Source organism: Balaenoptera borealis (genome assembly GCF_965194805.1).
Source record: "Balaenoptera borealis genome assembly, chromosome: 1".
NCBI lineage: Eukaryota > Metazoa > Chordata > Mammalia > Artiodactyla > Balaenopteridae > Balaenoptera > Balaenoptera borealis.
Window position 1 is genome coordinate 122,113,733 of NC_138860.1, and position 12,309 is coordinate 122,126,041.

Sequence of the window (12,309 nt, forward strand, 5' to 3'; positions counted from 1 at the left end):
AAGGACAGATGCACCATGCAAGACCTGGATGATATCCTGTTAAAAAGGATGAATCAATAAAAGGTTTTAAGGGATAAAGAGACTTAAAAGAAATATGTGTTTAACATAGATAATACCTGTGGTAGACAGAATAATGACTCCCCCTCTCCCCTAAAAAGATATCCACATCTTAATACATGGAATCCGTGTATGTATTAAGTTAGGCAAAGGGGAATTAAGTTTGCAGTTGGAATTACAGTCACTAATCATCTGACCTTGGATTATCCAGGTGGACCAAATAAAATGATAAGTGTCCTTGTAAGTAGGAGAGGAAGGCAGAAGAGAAAGAAACAGAGAAATTGAACCATGAAAAGGATTCCACCAGATGTTTCTGGCTTTGAAGTTGGAAGAATCTAGCCATGAAACAAAGAATGTAGGCAGCCTCCAGAAGCTGGAAAAAAACAAGGAAATGGGTTCTTCCCTAGAGCCTCCAGAAAGAATGTAGCCCTGCTGATACTTTGATTTTCTTTAGCCCAGTGAGACCAGTGTCAGACTTCTGACCCCCTCAAATTGTAAGATAATAAATTTGTGTTGTTTTAAGATAAAGAATTATTTAAGTTGTATAAGATAGTACATTTTTGCTATGCTGTTTCAGCAGCAATAGGAAATTAGTGCAATATGCTAAATTCATAATAATATAATGAAATCCTGAAAAGTCAATTTAAAAATATGATTTAATAATCAGTAAATATATTCTGCTAACTATCTACCCTCTCCTAATTTTCATATGTCTTGGTACACATTTCTCCGTGCTCCCTACTTGTGCCTGCTGCCTCCTACGGATTCCAGATTACTTAGATTTGTAATCACAGTCTTCTGCTTCCAGCTATATTCAGGACAAAAGCATAAATACCAATGCGCATTATAGTCTAGCTATAAGCTAATAAAAAAAGAGGCAGTTACTGAGTTTTTTAGCATATCACCATCTTTCTCTTGGGCAGAAGACATTACCTTTACTTACATTTTTCTGTGCCTGGATTAGTATTTTTACTTGTATCAAATGCAAAATAATTTGGATATGGCAAAAAAAAAAATATTTAAAAGTTCAGGGCTTCCCTGGCGGCGCAGTGGTTGAGAGTCCGCCTGCCAACGCAGGGGACACGGGTTCGAGCCCTGGTCTGGGAGGATCCCCCATGCCGCGGAGCAACTGGGCCCGTGAGCCACAATTATTGAGCCTGCGCGTCTGGAGCCTGTGCTCCGCAACAAGAGAGGCCGCGATAGTGAGAGGCCCGCGCACCGCGATGAAGAGCGGCCCCCGCTTGCCACAACTAGAGAAAGCCCTCGCAGAGAAATGAAGACCCAACACAGCCATAAATAAAATAAATAAATAAATAAAAGTTCAAAAAGGCATTTGAGATACTTGACACATTGCCAAATCCATAATTGCGGATTTTGTTTATGCCATTCCTTTTGACATAGGGTAAGGCAGCTGTATAAAAACTCATTTACTTTAAGGTGACAATTCTGTTTAGAACAATTGACTAGGGAGGTTAATATTTACTCTACTTCTCTATCACTGTTGACGTGTTAACTATATTGCATAAAATCCATTAAGTACTAAAGATTACTCCGCAAACTGCAATATGTTGATTTACTTCTAAAACGCAGCTCATATGGTCACAAAGTGGCAGAAAATCTTTGTGCGTTTTAAAGGGCAAATGATTTTATTTGAGCATCAGGAACATGAATAGTGGCATTCCAGTTTGGAGTCATTTATCCTTGTAGTGGAATGACCAAAACTCTTCCACTCAAGAAAGCAGACTACCTACAAAGAAGTTGCTGGTACTGTCCTCTAAGGGTGCCTCAGCCTGAAAAGTTAATAACCGTTTACCCAAGAGAGTGAATAAGAAGATAAATGTGTCCCTAGGTGCTGACAACACTAATTCCTTTTTGTGAACCAGGTGGGTGTAGTCTTAAGACCTATGTGGTCTAGGAGCTGCCTGCTGGCTAGGAAAAAGCATCATGGCAAAACAGAGGTTATCGTTTCTGCCAGACATTCTCCAACAGTTAATGCGGTCAGCATCAAATAAACCAGAGAATTGCATAATGCATCAATTTAATTAAAGCTGAATTTTGTCACTAATTTCTTCTGACTGTTGTGAGACCACTTCCTTGCACATGTCCCTTAGGATTATGACTGGATCTTTCTCTAGCCTTCGTGGAAGTTTGGCATCAATGTGAAGGAATGCTTTCACAGACCATATCCCTCTCTGAGTTGCGATGTTGTGAAAATTTGAAGCCTTTATACAGGCTTTAATCAGAAGTTTTGTTCCAAGGGTTTTCCGACGTGAAACAAAACAAAAGTAGTTTTTTGTTTGTTTGTCTTTCCTGTAGGTACATCTTTGAAGAGGTGGCAGTTTCTCCATTCTGCTGAGAATAGTGTGGAGAATCCTTAATTCTCTTAATAAAAGTCATAGCACTCACCTGGCTTTTCAAAGCTTAAGAATTTATCCTTAAAACTCTGTTAAGTACAAAAAGACTTTAGTCCTTTTATCCTACAGGAAAACCTTGAACTAATTGTTATTTGGCTCTTAGCAACAGTCCCTCAACGGCAAGCTCAAGGAAGATCTCTGAGGTGCCTGCCACCGGTCCTTTTCTGTGGAAAATCAAATGTTCTGCTTTGATCAAATTAGACACCACTACCCAGTCACCTTCCCTGAATTTCACTTCATAGTTACACCTTTCACTTTTATCAAATACAGCTACAAGATATGCATTTAATTTCTGCTCTTTCTCCATAACAATGTGGATGATATCGCTCACCACACTGCACACTGCCCTCTATAAATTGTTCTACGCAAGAAATCTCTCGTAGGATTAAATACCAAGGAAGTTTCTTGAGAAACTTACTTCCTTCTTTACAATAAAGAGGGTGACGTATTTTCTATATTTTCTTCTGCTTTATTTCCTTCTGCATGTCTTGTCCTACTGCTATCACTCATCACTTGAGCTGCCAGGATGCTGAGAATCAGGAAAGACGCTCATTCACACAATTCAATATATTGGACTCAGGTTGGAGATTTGGATTTATCCTTTAATGTTTTGTCTTTGTCTCTATGTTTAGCAAAAGTAAAAGAGTACATACATTAGTGCAATTAACTATTGTTTTGTTATTCTGGAAGTTGAGGAAGGAGATGCCCTTAAGGCTAAACAAGAAGGAGAAGTTAAACGTCTTTGGAATTGATATGCTAAGAGATAGATAAAGAAGGCTATAAAAGCAACATCAGAGCATTCTGTTAAAACAAGTCCTGCTATTTTCTGGTATGGTGGCAGCTGTGAAAATAATAAAACTTAGCTAAATGCAATCATTAATTTATCCAACAATATTATCAAGACTGCACTATGTGTATGACAGAGTTCCTGCCCTTAGGGAGTCTTCATGAGTATGAGTAGTCAATTCAACTATATTATAGCATTTTAGAGGAAATACAGCTTGCCATAGGACCAAATGAGCAAGCACTCTGGATTTGAATTTAGGGTAGACTTGAAGAGGGAGCACTTTCAAAAAAGACCAAAAGGAAGACAACAAAAAGAAGGTATACAGAGGAGAATGGGAGGGAAGAGGGCTCCAGTGAAAAGAAAATTTGGCAAAACCTCTGAATTATGAGCAGACACAGAGACTCCAGAGAACTAAAACCTGTTAACCAATGTGGTAACCAGTACCTCTCTCTCAGAGGCATTGAGGTTAATCTAATCTTCAGGAGCCATGACTACACATCTACTGTTGACATTAATTACCTTATTAGTGGTGATTGCATTATTCAGGGAGTAAAAATGTACTCATATTTAATCTACAGTGATTACAAGACATTGTTTATACTATGTTCCCAATTATGTCTGTTTGCATGTATGTATATATCTATAAGTATAACCTGAAAACAGTGACTTTTGCCAGTATACACTTTACTTCATATCCTTTATACGATATATATGGATATCTGCAGAAATGAATAGCTTGTGTTCTTATGAGACGATGGCATCTCTTAAAGGTACTGTGGCAATCATCTAGGGAACTCAGGAACTCAGGTAATTTTTTTTTTTTTTTTCCCTCAGGTAATTTTTAAATGGCTTTGCTTGTACAACTTTAATAAAAATATGTTTTAGACTTAAATTATCTGGATACTGGCATATATATATGTGTGTGTGTATATATATATTTATAGTGGGATTACCACAACAGGACAAAATCTGTGAAGATTTAGTGAGGTAGAAACCCAATGATTATATTGGGTGATATTTTCAGTTACCAAGTCAAATTTAAAGAGGAGCTGTTTTTACATTTTCTAAATATATTTTATTAAAGGCAAATTTTTACTGTTGCTTCTGTCAAAGCAAAGTTTATGATTTTTTTCACCCAAATTTTTACCATTCTTGGTCATTTCATTTTTTCTTAAAAGAGGACAGTCCCCTTTGTATAGCAGAACCCATTTGTGAGGAGTGTTGGTAGTATATTAAGAGGACCTTTCACTTCTTGTGCCCTGCTTTCTCCAACTCCCACAAGTGGGAGCATGTTGATTGGGTTAGCCTAAGAAGACATGGATGTCAGACCATAGATCTTTCATCTTTTCAAAAACTGCATAATAGCAAATATCACAGAAAAATATTTTGCCACTTAATATATATAATTTATAATCACATTTTATATTCTATCCTATTTCAGACTCTTAAAAGTATATTATTTCTTTGGAGTTTGGGACTTAGGGGAGAATTATAGAAGAGTGTGAGCATTATGGGATGTATCACCTGGTAATAAGATGCTGTTTTTTTGCTGCATATGCTCAACTTTCCCGGGACTTTGATGCTATATAGTGAAGCTGGCATTTTAAATATTTTCTTATGCACTCGGGTCAAACATTTGCACACAACAATTTGTGGTGATGTCTTTATTGTTGAGAGATGAATCCATGTAATTCTTTAATCTAACACTCTACTGTGGTTTGGTAGACTTAATTTTTTTTTAATAACTATGTGGATTCTCTACCTTGCTTTGAAACGTATAAAATACATGATGTAGTAAGCACAAAATAAAGTTGGCAATTATTCTGTGCATTTGGGGTATGTAGATAGGCAAACTATGAAATTTAAGGACAATTTTAGTCACTTATGGACTTAAATTATATGTATTGGTTTCCCCCATCAGTAAAATGTACCATAATATTGCCAGTTTTCCACATTATTTCAGGCTCTATAAGTCTGGATAAAGGGGAAATTTTAAATAGAAAGTGGTGAAGATAATATTTTAAAGGTCACAGGGGACATAGTATGAATGGTTTAAAAATTATTACCTTCTGGATATTTCTTAAATTGGTAGCAATTGGATATCATGACTTGGTAATGTCCTAGTATTTGTATTAGAAGGCAGGAAAACTGGGTTCTCATAGCTGTATTTTACCAGTCACATAGCAAGTGGAATGGTGTAATGATAAACTTATCTGCCTGAAGACACATAATGCCTTATTTTGTGGTCCATCGGAGCTATAACACAAGGGTCAGCAAAGTATGCCCTTTGCTACAAATCCAGCCTGCCACCTGATTTTGTAAATAAGCCTGGCACCTGATTTATTTTGTAAATAAAGTTTTGTCAGAACACAGCCCTGCCTATTTATTTATGTTTATCGTCTCTGGCTGCTTTCATGTTACAATGGCAGAGTTGAGTAGATGCAACAGAGACCGTGTGGCCCACAAAGCAAAAATTATTTGCTATCTGGCCCTTTGCAAAAAAAATTCACTGACTCCTGCTATACCACCTATACTATTATCATGTTGAACACATCCTCCCGTGAATGGGTAGCAGTTTCTGATAATTAATCATATGTTTTGTTTAAGCTCACACTCTGAATTTGCTCGAATCCAACACAGGAAGGTGTTTCTATGTAAGGAAGCAGAGATATAGCTGGTTATATTAGACCCGTTAAACAAATAGAAAGCAGATTTCTCATGGGCAATCAGTTTGCCATTTTTGTGAGCATGAAATTCATTTTATAATTTTAGGGAGGAAAATGTGGTCTTAAGCATGGGAAAATGTTTTAAAATATCTTATATTCTGTAATGTGATCTAACTTCTCACTGTTTGTTTCAACTCAATAATAAAGTATAACTCCCAAATGTGAGGAACTTTCCTGGGCTGTGAAATTGATAAGATCCAGACTCTTCACATGGAAAATTTTCTCAAGACTTCTCCCTTCTAATTCTCACCTCACTTTCTTTCTGAAAATTTGAAAGAAAAGAATATTCCCTTAAATAAGGGGCCTCACATTTACATGTTTTTTTGTAAACCAAATGCAGTTCATACGTTTATTTTACAAAGAGTTACATAAATTGAACCGTCACATATAACAAATCAAATGGAACATATCAAAATGATTCACAGACCCTTCTGGTTCAAAAACAAAGCTACTTTCTCAAAGTGGGAATACTATAGTAATAATTTGACATGTAAAATTACTTTAAAAGGAAAGAAAATTATTTGTTGCTGTCCATTACTACATTCTCTCCTTGGTTCCAAATAATCTATTGATTTATTTCTCCATTCAGTAGAAGGTGACTGCATGCCACATTATTTCTTCTTCTTCTTTCCCATTCCCAGGGACAATTGCTTATCACTCTACAACTGTGTAATAGCTCCTTGAGTGTCCCTATCCTTTCCTTGGCTACTATTAAGAATGCAAGTGATTCATGAACAATTGTTATGTGCCTCAACCTCAGCCTTGGCCTCTCGTCATTCCTTATATTAAACTAAATGTAAATTAGTTTTGCTAAAAGATCAACATCAACCTTATTTACCTAAGTCGTATTAAAAAAAAAAGTTGGGAAAATTAAGGAAGATGGCACAAGGAATTCATGCTATAATGCATCCTCCTCAATCCTGACTAGAAATGAAACAGAAAACAAGGCTAAAGCCACATATCTCCTTAGTTTTAAGCCTAGAATAATACGATGGTACTGGGAAATCGGCATGTGTTGAATACTGAGAACCAATGGAGCACCATGTCAACTGGGACCAGAACTTGAGGCTTGGAGCTATGAACTAGAATGTGGCCCAGCACTACAGCTGTATGGACTCTAGGGGACTTGGGAAGCTTGAGGACAAGCAGGAAGCCACCTGCTGGCCCAGTGACTGCATGTGTGGTATTTTCAATTTTAGATGCTGTTAAGAAGTGTTTAGTATTTTAAAAATTTAAGTTATTCACTAAAACACCAGAAATACAATGTTCCAAACAGTTGAAGGAAACAAAGGGGGAGTATTAAAGATAACCTTATCAACTCCATGAGAAGACAGGAAAGAATAAGAGGAGGAGAAAGAAGAGGAGGTTGAGGAGGAAATAAAAAGGATATAGACTGAAAGCACAAAATAGTAATTACAGAAAATCCCTGTGTTCAACTAAAAATAAGGTAAACTATTAAACTTATTTATTAAAAGACCAAAATTATCTGATTGGTTAAAAAAAACAGGATCAAGCTCTATGCTATGTACTTGATTTCCACTAAAAGAACCCTCTTCCCCTGAAAGAGTGAAAATTAAGAAATGAAAATACAAATACCTGGTAAACACTGAGAAAAAGAAATCTGCCCTAATAATGTTACTCACAAGTAAAGTATTATTTAAAGCAATAAAATGGACAAGCAAAAATAATAAAAGGAATGGAATACCAGAAATATACAAAAGTTATAGTATATTCTAATTATATTTTCTGATTTCTACTAAGAAAAAAAAAAGATAAAAAAATAGCAAATTCACAATCTTGTTTATGATTTTAGCATACAGTATTAGAAACAGTAGCTCAAGTAAATATGAGAAATTTGAAAAACAAATTAGGAACCTTGACCTAATACACACACACACACCCACACATATATACATAACATATACACATATATAATGGAATCTTATTCACGTATGAAGAAAGGAAATCCTGCAATTTGTGACAATATGAATGATCGTGGAGAGCATTAGGCTAAGTGAAATAAGTCAGACAGAGTAAGACAAATAGTGTATGATCTCATTTATATTTGGAATCTAAAAAATCCAAAATCATAGAAACAGAGAGTAAATTGGTGGTTGCCAGAGGTGAGGGCATGGGGGAAATGGGTGAAGGTGGTCAAAGGGTACAAACTTCTAGTTAAAAGATGAGTAAATTCTGGGAATCTAATGTACAGCATGATGACTGTAGTTAATATTGTATTGTACACTTGAAAGTTGCTAAAAGAGTAGATCTTTCTCACCACAAAAAAAAATGTTAAAAAAATGGAGGTGTTAACTAACTTTATTGTGGTAATCATTTTGAGATATATATATATATATATATATATATGTCAAATCATCACATTGCACACCTTAAACCCACACAATGTTATACATCAATTATATCTCCATAAAGCAGGAGAAAAAAAAGAAGAAAGAAAGAATAAGGAGAAACGTTAGTCCTAGTAAAATATATAAACCAGTAAAATATATAAATTTATAGTAAGGTTGATTACATCTTTCAGAGGAACCAGAACAAATACCTAAGATGTAGTTCTATATATCATCTATGTCTAAATCCATGTCTGTCTATAATTATATCTACATCTATAGCAATATTAGCTGTATACATAGCTTTTATACCTTTTAAGAGCTTTTGTTTGTTTGTTTGTTTTTGTTTTGTTGTTTTTGCCACACCACGCGGTTTGCAGGATCTTAGTTCCCCCACCAGGGATCAAACCAGTGCCCCCTGCAGTGGAAGTGTGGAGTCCTAACCATCAGACCACCAGGGAATTCCCTTTTATACCTTTTATAGCAAGATTTCTCAACCTTGACACAACTGAGATTTGGAGCCAGACAGTTGTTAATAAAGGGCTGTACTGTACTGTGCATTGTAGGAGGCTTAGTGGCATCCATGGTCTTTACCTTCTAGATATCACTGGCATCCTCTTTACTCCAAGAGGAGACAACAATTTCTCTAGACATTACCAAGTATCCCCTGGGAGGAAAACTAACTCCCAATGAGAACCACTATACCATCTGTGCTATCTATAGTTATGGATGTGTAATCTATATTCTTGTCTTTTACTATCCCAATGAAAAGAGCTCAGAGCTAGGAAACCAAAATCTATATACAATACTTGATGAATGACTTATCCCACCTGTCACTAGGATTTCTCTATAAATGGAGATAGAAATTTCTAACTTATCTTCTGTGTGGTCTGTTTAGGTGCTAAAAGGAGATAGTAGGTATGAAAATCTTTAAAAAATCCATACGTGCTAACAAGACAAAAATAAAACAATAGCAGAAATAATAATAAAATAATAATTTAATCCTGTAATTATTGTACTAACACAGGAATTAATGTTTTATATACATTGAAATGGTTTATTAAAAAAAGGACTAAAGCCGAGAGACTTGATATGAAATCAAAACTTGGCCACTTGGTGATAGATATAACTGTGAGCAAATCATTTATTTCATAGTTTCAGAGTTTCAGTTCTTAATTGTTAACACTGGGATAATAACTCAAACCTAGCAGAATTTTTGGGAGAGAAAAATCCATTACCATGTGTGGATAAGAATATGGGCCCATTGTTGGTACAAGAAGAGATATTTTTGGAATTCAAGTCAACACCTCTTTCTCGTAATATCCCGTGGCATTTCCTTTTGAAACCTGACGTTTTCTTCAGTCATTTTGGTTACATTTCTTGGGGTTTCTCTATTCCATTTTCCCCAGTCCCTAGCAATCTAACAGACTACTTATTTTCCCCTCTGTGGCCCTAAGTTTCTATTTTCTGGTGATACCTTCAACAGTACTGTCATCCAAAAGGATATATATCTCCTATTTGCAAATTTCAGAGAGGACTCCCAATGACACCACACATAGAAGTAACATCAGCTCTAGTAATAAAATAATATTCAACCAAATTACCTTTCTGTAGATAGCTAGCCAGTGCCATGTATTAAAATATTAAGGACTCAAACCCATATGTGTCCTTCTTTGAAGAATAATATCCCTGCCATGGCTACTAACAGTTAAACCTATTACTATGTTTGTACTATAAATCTTTTATTTTGAAAGTCAGCGCCTAGGCTGTGAAAATTCTCTTTGTGGTTAAACTTGGCAGAAAGGTTGACACTCTAGAGTGATATTTTCCTCTCCTCAAGTTTAGATGGAAAGCCATTAGTTTATTTTTAAGATCTTAGCAGGAAGACAAGGGGAGGGAGTGTCAGCAGAGATGTTTCAGATGCTTTTTATTGTTAGAAAATTGAATAACCAGTTGGCTTTATTTTATGCAATATGGTAACATGAAAACTAACTTTTGACTTATGTGTATCTCCTGCCATATATGATACCACTGACCAGACTAGTCGATTGTAATTTTCTCTTTTAACATTTAAAGGGGATTCTGGCTCATGCGCAGTTACTCATTTTCTTCAGAAATTTCATAAGGATTTTTAGTACGGAAAGTTATTGAGCATACAAGGTTCTGTGGATTGAAAAGCTCCCTAAGCATGCATTGACAAGGAGGACCAGGGTTGTTCCAGTTTGTTATGTCAATGATTTGCAAATAATGGGTCTCTGGGAGATTTTTAAATTGAAGCTTTCACTCCAGGCCACGGTGCTTTTTAGGATGAGCTGAGCTGCTATGAGGCTTGGCACTCTTCAGTGCACCTTAGGCAGGGGCTCTAATACTTCCATTGAGATCATAACAGCTGGCCGTTACAATCAACCTCAATGACATATTTTTCTTTCATTTTTTTCTTTTAATAAAAAAAAAAAAAAAACATACTCAAAAGACAATATTAAAGTTATAACTGAAGCCAACTACTGTGAAGAGCTTTCACTGAATGCCTTGAACACCATGAATCAAGTCTTTACAGAACGATGTTTAAGCCACATGTTGATTACAGTATGGACACTACTGTGCCTCATATTAAAGGGGGTGAATTTGAAGCTGTTAAAATGGCAGCAAAAAGACATGACTTGTACATGGAATCAGGAACTGTGGGACAATCAAAGTATGCACTATGGATCAAAGTACATGAAGATTTTATATTAATATTAATATTAATATAATAATATTATATATTATAATATTATAAATTATATAATATAATAATATTCCCCAAACTATAAAACATTTGGTAGGTTCTAAGTTCTCAAAACCACACTTGTGTTTTTTACACAAACTGAGTTTTAACTGGTCAAACTGTCTAACTCATGATACCTGAAGTTATCTAGTTTTCTGGAGTTGAGGGAATCAAGAGAATTTTTCAGATCGCTTGCTTACTTATGACATCCTGAAGGAGATTCTGGTGAGAGGGTGATATGCAGGAACACCCCATGGATGTAACACTGACTCATCCATGTAAAATAAGACTGTAGAAAATACATTTTTTCCAAGTAGGTGTAATTTCACTTTATGGACTATTAAATAACTGATGGGTATCTATAAATATTATTTTGAACATGAATATCTGTATAATACACTTAGGATTTTCAAGGATTCCTACTGGGTTGTCTTGTTTTTCCTTGAAAATTATGAGCCCCTTCACTGCAAAGATACTATCTTCTATGTTATTTATCATTCACTCAGCATCTATCATAAAGCCTGACAACAGTGGATAACAAATATTTGCTGAATTTGGGGCTGTTATTGAATGACTATTGTGCTTATACCAAAACATCTGTCAACATTTCCAAACAGCTCTGGTCAAAATTGAAAAGGGAATCTGAGAATTATTTAGAAAGTTAGAAAGAGTCAGTGTGGATCAGACACTGACCACTATTCACAAACTGATGTAAAATCACAAACAATATACTCTTGAGAAACTATAAGCAATGGAGGTTGAGAAGAGAAAACAGATACTCATGAGAGCATGAGCTGTTAAAAAGGGATTTTTAACTTACTATCTGGTTAAACCAAGAAAGAGCTTCCTCTCCCAGAAGATAGCAAGAAATGTTACAAAATGAAAAAGAAATATTCATGGAAGGAATAAAGATTTTCAGTAACTGGAATATATTGATGGTAAGCTTATTTAAATCTTAGAGGAGAAAAAAAAAGTGCATGAAATAACTAACAAGAAAGACGAGTTGTGATTTTATTTGCCTTCTTTTTTTTTGCCAGAACATTTCTCAGGCTTTTTGAAACCTTTGACAGAAAGGGTTTGGATATATTTTCCATTACAAACTGGCAGTGGACAGAGATGTCAGTAATGTGGTGAAGGGTACAAGTCAAGTTGAATAATGTAAATAGGAAATCCTGGCTGGGGCAAAGTTTGAGATAACAATGACCAAGAC